Below are 13,681 nucleotides of genomic sequence, written 5' to 3'. Positions count from 1 at the left end.
TTCATCTAACAACTCCTTTTTTGAAAAGTGCTTCCCCCTCAACTTTTCAAGAGTGAAATTGATAAAAGATCAATTAAAATAAAAATAAAATACTTATTAAAGTATTTAGAAAATTTCCTCTTTATTTGATATTAAAGTTTACTTTATCCATGTGCATGTCATTTAGAAGGTACCAATATTGTCTTTATGGGATATTTCTTAAATCTGTTTTTGTGATTAGCAAGTTATGAAGAATGGAATAAAAAAGTATGCCAGACACGAGCATCTGTACTAGAGGAAAATAAACATGAAAAAGTCAAGCAATTATCTAGGTCTCAGATATGTTTTTACTTCAAATGTATATTTAATCAAGATTAAGCTAGTCCAGGATAACATATCAGTGCAGAAAAATATGTTATTCTGTATATTAACTACTTGTCTGCCTTGCTATATCAGTGGAATGCATCTGAAAAATGCTGTAAGAATATATAAAGGAGTGACAGATCTGTTCTTCCTCCTTCATTTCTCAATCTGATAGAGCATCTTATGGGAAAGGTGACTATGAGATATGACTTTTATGTAAACAATAGGAAACTTCAGTTTTACTAAATTTTTAAAAGAAATCCATGGCTGTGATCAAAGGAAAGAAAGTTCAGTATGATCTAGAAAAAGTGGTAAGTGACAGCTGAAGTTCTAAGTTCCAAGGGATAGAAATCAAAGTGTTAAGATTTTAGATAAGCAAAATCTATGAAGTATCTAGTGATACAATGTGTAAGTTTTTCCTCAAATGAGGAAATTATGTAGAAAGCATTTTTAAGAGTCATCAATAGGGAGACAGTAATAAAAATTTTGTATATGAAAATTTTGTTATCATTCATAAATTAATCAGTAAATGTAATATAAATCCAATAAACATCCCAGTAAGGTTTTTTCGTTTGTTTCTGAATTTGACAAATCTAAAATTCATATGAAAGAACAAATAAATGTTAGAGAATAATAAGTCAAGATATGTGGGAAATTTCCTTATCAGCAAATGATCTAGAATATGAGCCTGGGGTATTAGTTGTAAGAATAAATAAGTAGAATATACCAGAATAGGGACCGCAAACAAAAATCAAAATATAAAAACTTGTTATGTGAACTTAGAAATGTAGAAAGAGAGGTTTAACTATCAATTATGCTGTAAAAAGCCACAGGAGAACATCACTTCTGCTCTAACAAATACAAGCTGGACAATTTATGAAAGCATACCTTTTTCTTGAGTACAACAGAGGGTTAACATTGCACAGCAACTAGGTGAAACAAATTCAAATTGGTGATGACTCCCTGTGATGGAGATGGATATTCACATCTTCTCTTTTGATAGAAAATGGGAAGAACATAGGAGGAAGAAGCAGTGACTGAGAAACTGGGTAAGAAGAACTTAGCTACAATCTTTAAAATTTCATAAAGGCTAAGTGCTAGCTAGCATTACAACTTAAAATCCCTGAGATCCTGAAAACACATACTCAACCACAAGCTGTGTTCCACAGGCCTCAACTGGGTACTTAATAGAAGACTGAGAATGAGGCAGGAAACTTGAAAGGGATCTTCTTCAGAGAGAACCAAGCACCACCCAGACCCTTCTCAAATGTGAAACAAAAACTTTAAGTATCCATGGAGAGTCAGGAAACCCTCATGCTCCACAAACATAGGCAAAGATATATTGCCTTTTGGCAAGAATTGCCAAACTCCTAAAGGCAAGGAGACCCTCTCCTGACTCTGGTTCCAGGCAAAAGCAACTGCCACTGAGGGAAGGGTTCAACAGAAGTTGTCTGCCCATGAGAGAAGAAAGCAAATAAGCATTTGTCAGGAACTTGCACTGACACAAACTAGAGATCTGCTCCTACTGGAGAGAGAAATGAAATCATCCTATTCAGGATCAACCATTAATAAAAAGGCAGTTTCCTTACTATGTTAAAGACTGGCGAGGACACTAAGAAAGCCCCAATGCTAAGGCTTAGGCACTGAGCCTCTGGCTAAGATGGAGGCTAAATTAGGAGAGCAGAGAACCCATCTCTGACCACATTTTAAGCCTAAAACAGAATATAAACAACAGCAGTCTAACACTAAGAAAGTGGAAAACAAACAACAACCAGAATCTCTGAACTAGACATGGAACAACACACTGGTTCCAAAAAGGGAAAGGAGTATGTCAAGGCTGCATATCATCATCCTGCTTATTTAACTTCAGAGTACATCATGTGAAATTCCAGGCTAGATGAAACACAAGCTGGAATCAAGATTGCCAGGAGAAATATCAATAACATCAGATATGCAGATGACACCACCCTTATGGCAGAAAGCAAAGAAGAACTAAAGAGCCTCTTGATGAAAGTGAGAGAGGAGAGTGAAAGAGCTGGCTTAAAACTCAATGATCATGACTTGATGTCAAATAGATGGGGGAACAATGGAAACAGTGACAGACTTTATTTGTTTGGGCTCCAAAATCACTGCAGCTGGTGACCGTAGCCATGAAATTAAAAGATGTTTGCTCCTTGGAAGAAAAGCTATGACTAACCTAGACAGCATATTAAAAAGCAGAGACATTACTTTGCCAACAAAGGTCCGTCTAGTCAAAGCTATGATTTTTCCAGTATTCCTGTATGGATGTGAGAGTTGGACCATAAAGAAAACTGAGCACCAAAGAATTGATGCTTTTGAACTGTGGTGTCAGAGAAGCCTCTTGAGAGTCCCTGAGACTGCAAGGAGATCCAACCAGTCCATCCTAAAAGAAATCAGTCCTGAATATTCATTGGAAGGACTGATGCTGAAGCTGAAACTCCAATACTTTGGCTACCTGATGCAAAGAACTGATTCATTTAAAAAGACCCTGATGCTGGGAAAGATTGAAGATGGGAAGAGAAGGGGATGATAGAGGATGAGAAGGTTGGATGGGATCACTGACTTGATGGACATGAGTTTGAGTAAGCTCCAGGAGTTGGTGGTGATGGACAGGGAAGCCTGTGGTGCTGAGTCGGTGGGATCACAGAAGTCGGGCATGACTGAGCGACTGAACTGAACTAAATAGGAATGTAAGACCCGCATTTACTGGAGCTGTAACCTAGAGAAAAACTCTGAAAAATCCAGGACCATCAGTAAGATCAAGATTATAACAGTCTGCTGCTATGATTTAAAAATCTGTGCTGAATTGAAGATAACTGTAGATACAACAAATTCCCAAATACACCTTGACTACTGCTTTGATTGACTCAAAGACATATCACAATTGTGAAAACAAAAAAGAAAGTGAAAGTCGCTCAGTTGTGTCCAACTCTTTGCAACCCCATGGACTATACAGTCCATGGAATTCTCCAGGTCAGAATACTGGAGTGGGTAGACTCTCCCTTTTCCAGGAGATCTTCCCAACCCAGGGATTGAACCCAGGTCTCCCACATTGCAGGTGGATTCTTTTCCAGCTGAGATGCAAGGGAAGCCCAAACAAAAAAGAGGTATGCCCTTTATGTAAATACTATTTACCCTGATATCTAACTTATTCTACACAGTTGGCTGTCCATGCAAAACCATAGAGAGAAAGCCCACAAAAAAGAAAAATAAAAAAGCAACTCAATTGTCAGGGATAAATCTATCAATAGGGCCACACCAGAAGGTCCCCATATACTGAAACTATCTAAATAAGTATATTTAAATAGAAGCATAAATGAGAGCCCTGAAACTAAAATTTAAATACAGTCAGAGAAAAAAAGAAACACCGGACCCAAGAAATATACAAATGCTAATACACTTCTTATAGGAAATATGCAAGCCAAAAAACAACAGTAGAAAATATTAACAAATAAAATGGTCACCTACTCCAGTATTCTTGCCTGGAGAAACACACGCACAGAGAAGCCTGGTGGGCTACAGTCCATGGGGTCACCAACAGTCAGACACAACTGAACGACTAACACTTTCACTTTTCACACAGTAACAGATATTCAGTTCAGTTCAGTTCAGTTCAGTTCACTTGCTCAGTCGTGTCCGACTCTTTGCGACCCCATGTGAGAGTAACAGATATATAAAATGAAAAATAAAAGTCTGATTGTTCCCCAATAAATAAGGAAACAAAGAAAAAGAAAAAAGAAAAATAATGGAAAAAATACCCAACAGAAAGATGGTAGGTTGAAATCCAACTACACCAAAAATCATATTAATACTAAGTAGTGGAAAAAATGCAACTAACATTTTGCAGGTTTGGTTCCAGACCAATAAAATAAAGTGAGTATCACAATAAAACAAGTCACAAAAATATTTTGGTTACCTAGTTTATATAAGAGTTATATTTACATTAAAGTCTATTAACTGAGCAATAGTTTTATATCTACAAAATGCACATACTTTAATTTAAAATGCTTTACTGCATAAAAATGTTCACCTGAGCCTTCAGCAAGTCACACTATTTTTGTAATGGTAATATCAAAAATCATTGATCACAGATGACCATAATAAACATAATAGTATTGGAAAAGTTTGATATATATAGAGAACTACCAAAATGTGACATAGATTCAGGAAATGACCAAATGCTATTGGAAAAATGACATCAGTAGACTTACTCAAGGCAGGACTATCACAAACCTTCAATATTTAAAAAGTCATAACATATGCCAAGTGCAATAAAATGAAACACAATAAAACTAGATATGTGTGCATATGCCATTTAAAAGAAATCTGTTTTAAATGTAAAGACAGAGAGGTCAAAAGTGAAAGGATACAAATAGATATAGCATATAAAACACTATGAATAAGAGCTTGAGAAGATATTTAACAATCATGTGATTACTTACCCCAGAGAATTTAGTATCATGTGATACTTTAGCCCAGAGAATTTTTACCAGAAATAGAAATTTCAAAAAGTTTGCACAGGATAAATCTGTAAAAGATATAACAACCCTAAATTTTATGCAATGAACAAAGATTTATAATACATAAGCCAAAATTGATATAACTTAAGGAGAAAGAGAAATCCAAAGTTATATTTGGATACTTTATCATTCTACTTTTAGTAATTTATAGAAAAAAATGCAAAATATCTGAAAGATATAGAATACTTGAACACTCCCAATCAGATGCACATAATAGAAATTTTAAAAACTCTCAGAGGGCAAGTTTATTTAGCCATTATTGGGGATGTTTGTGCTCTCAGTAAAATTCCCATTCTTGCACATCTTTTGACATAAACTTATATGTTCATATATAATTTTAGATGAAGAATTGCCAAGATCAGCTGATATGCATAATTCAAAGATAAAATACATGGCCAGATTGTAGCACAGAAACATTAAATTCTAATTTTCATTTTATTCAATTCATCTTTCCTTGGAATTATTACAATTTTTCTTAGTGTGTTGCCCTATTCCTCATCTTCTCTTTCTTGACTGTAGGACTATTTTTCCAAGCAATCCTGCAGTACAGCCCAGGAAGATATACAAAATGTGCATTTGTGAAAAATGCATTGTTTTGTGCTCAATGTTCATGACAATAAGTTTAATAAACCACAGGTGAGATTACATGCATTGATGAAAAATGTGTGGGCTCTGATTAACCTGACTTTTAAATGCTTGGTACATTCACTCTAGCTTGCCAAAGTCTAATTGTGCTATGTTTAGGCACATTATTATTATGCCTGATTTTACAGTCCTCTGATCAAAACTGGCACTTGATGTAGACATATTTTACAATTCTCAGGTTTATACTGTTTGAAGAATGTTGAAAAAGAGGGCCAAAAAATAACATCCCTGTTGGAGATACCATATTAGCTACAGGGGAATTCCCTTCTACAGTCTTTTGGTCATGACTTTATGTCATATTGTATAGATTTTGATTTAGGTACATTCATAAGTTGTTTAATAATATTTGCAATATTACTGACGCAACTTTCTGTCCAGAGACATCCCACAAAAATGAAATTATTACCTTCTTTAACTAAAATACTAAGAAACTAAACTATAGCCTTAAAAGCTAAATGTTGAATCAATTGTCACATTAGCTATTAACACCTAGCATTGAGAGTCCGGATACTTTGGCCAACTCAGTCACCAACAGATGAATAAAAATTCTGGATTGTGACAAAATAAAAAATATTAGGCCTCAAAAATATAAAGCTTTCTAGATAAGAATGGAACCAAAGTATGGTTTGCCTTGAGAGTAAACCAATTTACGTTTTTTGTATTTCTAGAATAGCCTCTTCTCTAATATCATTAGCTATATGGTAACTATATTAATTTTTTGAAAACGAAATATACTTAGTAACAAGATTTCCCACAATCTCTCATGGCAATCAAAACAAAATTTAATTTTTTAAAAAGCCATTAATAGTAAAAAATAAATAGATTTTCTATCTGAAAGTTAGCCCCAAATGAAGTCAGTGTGAGTATATATGAAATTTCCTTTCTAGGTTATGGAATGTCACAAGGAGGTTTGTATTTTAATATATTATTTGAGTAAAGTTCAATGTGAACATGCTCTTCCTTGTTAATAAATATGAAATATTACTGAATTATAATTTGCAAGAACTATGGATGGAGGTTCGTGACATTGTACAGGAGGCAGGGATTAAGACCATCCCAAATAAAAAGAAATGTAAAAAAGCAAAATGACTGTCTGAGGAGGTCTTACAAATAGCTGTGAAAAGAAGAGAAGTAAAAAGCAAAGGAGAAAAGAAAGATATACCCATTTGAATACAGAGATCCAAAGAACAGCAAGAAGAGATAAGGAAGCCTTACTCAGCAATCAATGCAGAGAAATAGAGGAAAACAATAGAATGGGAAAGATTACAGATCTCTTCAAAAAAATTAGAGATACCAAGGGAATATTTCACACAAAGATGGGCTCAATAAAGGACAGAAATCATATGGACCTAAGCAAAGCAGAAGATATTAAGAAGAGGTGGCAAGAATACACAGAAGAACTGGACAAAAAAGATCTTCATGACCCAAATAATCACGATGGTGTGATCACTCACCTAGAGCCAGACATCCTGAAATGTGAAGTCAAGTGGACCTTAGGAAGCATTACTATGAACAAAGCTAGCGGAGGTGATGGAATTCCAGTTGAGCTATTTCAAATCCTAAATGATGATGCTGTGAAAGTGTTGCACTCAGTATGTCAGCAAATCTGTAAAACTCAGCAGTGGCCACAGGACTGGAAAAGGTCAGTTTTCATTCCAATCCTGAAGAAAGGCAATGCCAAAGAATGCTCAAACTACCACACAATTGCCCTCATCTCACACGTGAGTAAAGTAATGCTCAAAATTCTCCAAGCCAGGCTTCAGCAACACATGAACCATGAAATTCCAGATGTTCAAGCTGGTTTTAGAAAAGGCAGAGGAACCAGAGATCAAATTGCCAACATCCACTTGGTCATCAAAAAAGCAAGAGAGTTTCAGAAAGAAAACATCTACTTCTGCTTTATTGACTATGCCAAAGTCTTTGACAGTGTGGATCACAATAAACTGTGGACAATTTGGAAAGAGAGTGGAAAATCACACCACCTGACCTGCCTCTGGAGAAACATGTATGCAGGTCAGGAAGCAAGAGATAGAACTGAACATGGAACAACAGCCTGGTTCCAAATAAGAAAATGAGTACGTCAAAGCTGTATATTGTCACTCTGATTATTTAACATATATGTAGAGTACATCATGAGAAACGCTGGGCTGGAAGAAGCACAAGCTGGAATCAAGATTGCTGGGAGAAATATCAATAACCTCTGAAATGCAGATGACATCACCCTTATGGCAGAAAGTGAAGAGGAACTAAACAGCCTCTTGATGAAGGTGAAAGAGGAGAGTGAAAAAGTTGGTTTAAGGCTCAACATTCAGAAAACTAAGATCATGGCATCCAGTCCCATCACTTTATGGCAGATAGATTGGGAAACAGTGGCTGACTTTATTTTGGGGGGCTCCAAAATCACTGCAGATGGTGATTGCAGGCATGAGATTAAAAGGCACTTACTCCTTGGAAGGAAAGTTATGACCAACCTAGACAGCATATTAAAAAGCAGAGACATTGCTTTGTCAACAAAGCTCCATCTAGTCAAGGCTATGGTTTTTCCAGTGGTCATGTATGGATGTGAGAGTTGGACTTTGAAGAAAGCTGAGCGCCGAAGAATTGATGCTTTTGAACTGTGGTGTCGGAGACTACTCTTGAGAGTCTCTTGGGCTTCAAGGAGATCCAATCAGCTCATCCTAAAGGAGATCAATCCTGGGTGTTCATTGGAAGGTCTGATGTTGAAGTTGAAACTCCAATACTTTGGCCACCTGATGTGAAGAGCTGACTCATTGGAAAAGACCCTGATGCTGGGAAAGATTGAGGGCAAGAGTAGAAGGGGACGACAGAGGATGAGATGAGTTTGGGTAAGCTCCGGGAGTTGGTGATGTACAGGAAGGCCTGGTGTGCTGCAGTTCATGGGGTAGCAAAGAGTTGGACATGATTAGCGACTGAACTGACTGACTGGCTGAATTTGCTATAAAATAGTAAGAAATCAGTGATGATTCTTGACCTCAGTGAACTCATAAACTTACATTTGTTACAGAGGAGACTATATCTAATGCAATGTTTACTGTGTCCTACTTATTTTGTGTGTGAAGTGATATGAAACTACACCAGTCATCCTTACTGGGATTAGTGGTCCGATTAGAAAGAATCCATGTGTCTTATATTTTTGGAGAGTAATCACCTTATCTTCAAATAAAAGGCATCACTGAACTAGGTACTATATTTCTTTTAAGAAATATAAAACTTAAACAAAATAAAATGTTTTCATCACAGTAAGTTCATAATAATCCCTCCATTAAGTCTAATGCCTTAAGTCTATACTTGTACTAATTCTTAGATGCTCTCTAGACCACTGAATTCCTACTATCCAAGAATAATTCTGCATCTCCAATGTTATAGAAAAGATTCATTATATATTTAGAAAAACTTTTTGGTCTTTAATTCAAATAAACTTAACTTTTTCAAATTTAAGTTGACTTCATTTGTGGAATATTTTACAATAAGAAAAACTTTTGTGATATTTTTCACTACATTATAGAAATATAAGTAGACAAGTGAACTAAAAATCAAATTGATTACAAATATATCTTGTACTTTATAAAATAAGCATAACAGGTCAGAGTATAAACTTGTTAAAAACACAAAACTCTTGAAATAAGATATACGTGTTAACAAAATTATTATGATAAAAATATATGTCTCTCTCTCTCTCTCACACACACACACACACACACACACACACACACACTTTGTTAGAGAAGTAAATAAGGCCTAATATTTAAAAGATAATTATCTGGGATTGTCTTGTCAAATACAAGACACAGCACACAGTCTAATGAGAAAAGTATAGCATATCCTCCTACCAAAATCTATATAATATTACTATATAACAAAAACTCAAAGTCACAAGGATATTAACACATTCTAGAAATAAGTCTTCTATCCCAGTAGCCAAGTTACAACCAATCTAGAGAGCCAACACTTGTACATTTGCCTGAAATTTCAGCTGAGTTCATTTTAAGGTAAAATAAACATAGTATATGGGAACACTTAAATGACATGTGTTTTACAACCTATGATGATGTGATGTTCTAAAAGCCAGACACTCTCCAGAGTGCTTAATATATGAAGTTCATAACACAACAAACTTGAATTCAAGTCCTGTTTCCATTTATCATAACTTTAGACAAATTACAAAACTTTTTGAATGTACTTCATCATCTGGAATAAAGAATAATGCACAATTCAAATATAGTCTTGACAATTAAGTGCCAGACTGAATGGTTTTTAAACAACTATCTCACAGAGAAAAACCAGAAATGTTCAAGTACACAGAGACACATACACTAACATATGCTCCAGGGTACAGGAGAGATGTTATTGAGACCACAGTCTGATTCACAAGAAGAGAGAATCCCAGAGAAACAAACAGGGCTTTGGGTGTTGCTTTTACCTAAAAAAACCTGCCCTTTAAAAACCATAGGTGAAAACCTAGAAAATCAAGTATAAGCTTTGAAGTCACAGGGTTACAGAGATGAATGTTTGGAGCTCAAGGATCAGAGATGATTTGAGGCTTTAACAGTCCACCAGACTTTGAGTTGGCATCCTAAAAGGTTTCACTGTAGTAACAACAATAAATTGGAAATAATATAATTCCATAAGGGACTATAGGCAAGACTTAGATCTTACCATCTCAATCTGTTCGGATTAAAGTGATTTTGGATTTCTGATACTTCTAGCTATGCCACTTTCAAAGGAGTAAGAGTCAATTTTCTCTCATGAAGAAACTATCAGTTGGGTTCCAATTCAAGTTGGTGAGAAAAGAAGCTCTTAAACTCACCTCCTCTCATGGACACTCCAAAACTACAGCTACATTCAGAATAATTCCCATTGAATTACACCTTGGGCATATAATGGAAAAAAAAAAAAAAACCCCAGATCAAAATAGGTAGGAGAGGCTGAGACACCATCTCATCATAAACCCTACCTCTAGACAGTGACATACAATCAAGAAGAAGTCACTACTCTATGCTTCTAATTGAGGAGTAAAGAATGCCTATATTTAGTGCCTTAATTTGTAAAACTTCTACCCAAGACAGCTCCAAAAAACAGCTAGTTCTGAAAGCCAATGGGACTTGAGTCCCAAAGACCCACGATATTATAGAAAAGAAGCAACTTGTTTAACATAATGGGCTCAACAGACTCCTGAGCAATCACCAATACCTGTACCCCAAGGCTTAGCACAGAGGCAGCAGGCCAGAACACTCAGTCTTTCCCTGAATGAGGCCTACTTGCATAACTTAAAAAGCAATAACCCGAGGGTCAGTTTTCTTATTTAATTCAAATTTAGCAGCAGATTACAATAGTCTCCAGAGACTGGGGAGGCTGGTAGGCCATCTTTGTGCTCTCCATCTGACCCATGCCTGGCTGCTAGTTTTCCAGAAAATAAAAAAACCCACCTTATTCACATATCTGATGCCTTAGCTTTTGTGACTATCACCAAGAAGAAATACTCCTTGAGAGGTTAGCTTTGGATGCCAGCAGGGTTTGTATTCTCTAGGTCAATGGTACGGAAGCAAACAAAGAAATAGTTTTTAACTACCCCACCCCTCCCCCTCTCCAATCATAGCAGAGAAGACAAAGAAGCTCATCCCAGTCTTCCCCTGAAAGACATCTATTACCATAGCTGATTCTTGAGGGTCAAGCTACCAACCAGCCTGCATCAAGGTAGTGACTGAGATCCTCCCCTTTAGGACACTAACAGGTCTTGGCATACCCTCAATAACAGGGAATCACCTTAATGACAAAGAAGACAATCTAGATAACCACAAAGGTTTGAGAAGCAACAAGGGGTTCAGGTATTCTGAATGATAAGGTTTATTTCTTACATTGGAAGGACTGATGCTGAAGCTGAAACTCCAATAGTTTGGCCACCTGATGCGAAGAGCTGACTCATTGGAAAAGACCCTGATGCTGGGAAAGATTGAAGGCAGGAGGAGAAGGGGACGACAGAGGATGAGATGGTTGGATGGCATCACCAACTCGATGAACATGAGTTTGAGCAGGCTCCAGGAGTTGGTGATGGACAGGGAAGCCTGGCATGCTGCAGTCCAAGGGGTCTCAAAGAGTCAGATAAAACTGAGCGACTGAACTGAACTGATCTCTTACATAAGATCACTCCTTCACTCCTACACAAGACCACTTCTTTCACTTTGGAAGAGGTAGATGTTTAATCTAATGCATAGAGTCAAAACGGAGAAATCAAGGGAAGACAAACAGAGGAATAGGTTTCAAGCAAAAGAACAAGACAAAACTTCTGAAAAAGAATTTAATGAAATGGAGATAAATGATTTATCTGGTAAAGAATTTAAAATTATGATCATAGAGATTAACTGACATCAGGGAATAACACAAAAACAAAATGAGAATTTCAACAAAGAGATGAAAAATATAACAAAGTACCTAAACAAATCACAGAGCTGAGGATAAAATAATAGAACTGAAAAATTCAAAAGGGGAGTCTGACAGCAGACTCAGTGAAGCAGAAGAAAGAATCAGTAAACTCAAAGACAGGAAATTAGAATTCATTAAATCACAGGAGTAAAAAGAAAATGAAATGAAAAAGAGAAGCTAGCTTGAGGGACTTATGGGACACAAACAAGTAGACTGATAACCACATTACAGAGGTCCCAGAAAAAAAAAAAAGAGGTAGAAAGGTTTTTTTTTTAAGAAATAATGGCTGAATGTTTCCCTAACTTGGGAAAAAAACACAGACATTAAAATCCAGAAAGCCGCCATGTTCCAAATAAGATGAACCCAAACAGACTCACACTGTCACATACTATAGTTCGCTCTCAAACACGGGTTTAAATGAGGAGAGAACACTTATATGCATGTTTTTCCCCCCAATAAATACATAGTAAAGTAGTACACATTCTGCAGTTGGTTGAATCTGCGATGTAAAACCTCATATAGATGGCAAACTATAGAGTTAGACACAGATTTTCAATTGTGCAGCAGATCAACACCCTAACTCCCATGTTGTTAAAGATTCAGCTGTATAATTACATTGTCAAAAATAAAACAAAAAAATAAATTGTGAAAAATAAAAGGGCTGACTCATTGGAAACGACCCTGATGCTGGGAAAGATTGAGGGCAGGAGGAGAAGGGGACGACAGAGGATGAGATGCTGGATGGCATCACCAATTCGATGGACATGGGTTTGGGTGGACTCTGGGAGTTGGTGATGAACAGGGAGGCCTGGCATGCTGCAGTTCATGGGGTAGCAAAGAGTTGGACACGACTGAGTGACTGAACTGAACTGAGAGTATTTTTAATTTCAGGAATTGTGTTGTTTGTCTCTGTATGTTTATTCTTTAATTCTTAGAGGTCTTTAGAGGTCTTTGTTAGTTGATCCTTGCATTTTCTCCATTCTGTTTTCAAGGTTTTGTTTTTGTTTTTTTTTTTTTTATCATATTTACTATCATTATTTTGAATTCTTTTCCAGGTGGTTTGCCTATTTTCTCTTCATTTATTTGGACTTCTGTGTTTCTTGCTTGTTCTTTCCTTTGTGCAGTATTTCTCTGACTTTTCATTATTTTATTTTATTTTTTTTTATAAATTTATTTATTTTAGTTGGGGGCTAATTACTTTACAATATTGTAATAGTTTTTGCCATACATTGACATGAATCAGCCATGGGTTTACATGTGTTCCCCTTCCTGGACCCCCCATTTTTTTTTTTAACTTACAGTGTTTGAGGTCTCCTTTTCCTAGTCTTCAAGGTTTAATTCTTTCTTCCTTTTGGTTTCTGCCCTCCTAAGTTTCGTCCAGTGGCTTGTGTAAGCTTCATATAGAGTGAGATTTGTGCTGAGTTTTTTTTTGTTTGTTTTGCTTTTTTCCCCGTCTGCTGGGTAAGGCTGAATGAGGTGGTAATCCTGTCTGCTGATGATTGGGTTTGTATTTTTGTTTTGTTTGTTGTTTAGATGAAGCGTCCTGCACAGGGTGCTACTGGTGGTTGGGTGAAGCTGGGTCTTGTATTCAAGTGGTTTCCTTTGTGTGAGTGCTCACTATTTGATACCTCCTAGGGTTACCTCTCTAATAGTCTAGGGTCTTGGAGGCAGTACTCCCACTCCAAAGGCTCAGAGCTTGATCTCTTCATTTA

The 13,681-nt window shown here is 36.4% G+C and overlaps 1 long non-coding RNA gene across 1 annotated transcript in view; it reads right to left on the bottom strand.

Moving 5' to 3' along the window:
• Positions 1-2,905: 2,905 nt before the first annotated feature.
• Positions 2,906-13,681, bottom strand: part of LOC145540943 (uncharacterized) — a 230,466-nt gene continuing 219,690 nt past the window's right edge. Inside the window, exon 4 of the long non-coding RNA XR_014078652.1 lies at positions 2,906-4,891. This is a non-coding gene — a long non-coding RNA (uncharacterized LOC145540943). The remainder of the gene's footprint in view (positions 4,892-13,681) is intronic.

This window comes from Giraffa tippelskirchi, chromosome 3, assembly GCF_054371585.1.
Source record: "Giraffa tippelskirchi isolate mGirTip1 chromosome 3, T2T-mGirTip1v1.2.pri, whole genome shotgun sequence".
Taxonomy (NCBI): Eukaryota; Metazoa; Chordata; class Mammalia; order Artiodactyla; family Giraffidae; genus Giraffa; species Giraffa tippelskirchi.
Note: the sequence above shows the minus strand (reverse complement) of the source record. Positions and strands in the feature narration are given on the sequence as shown.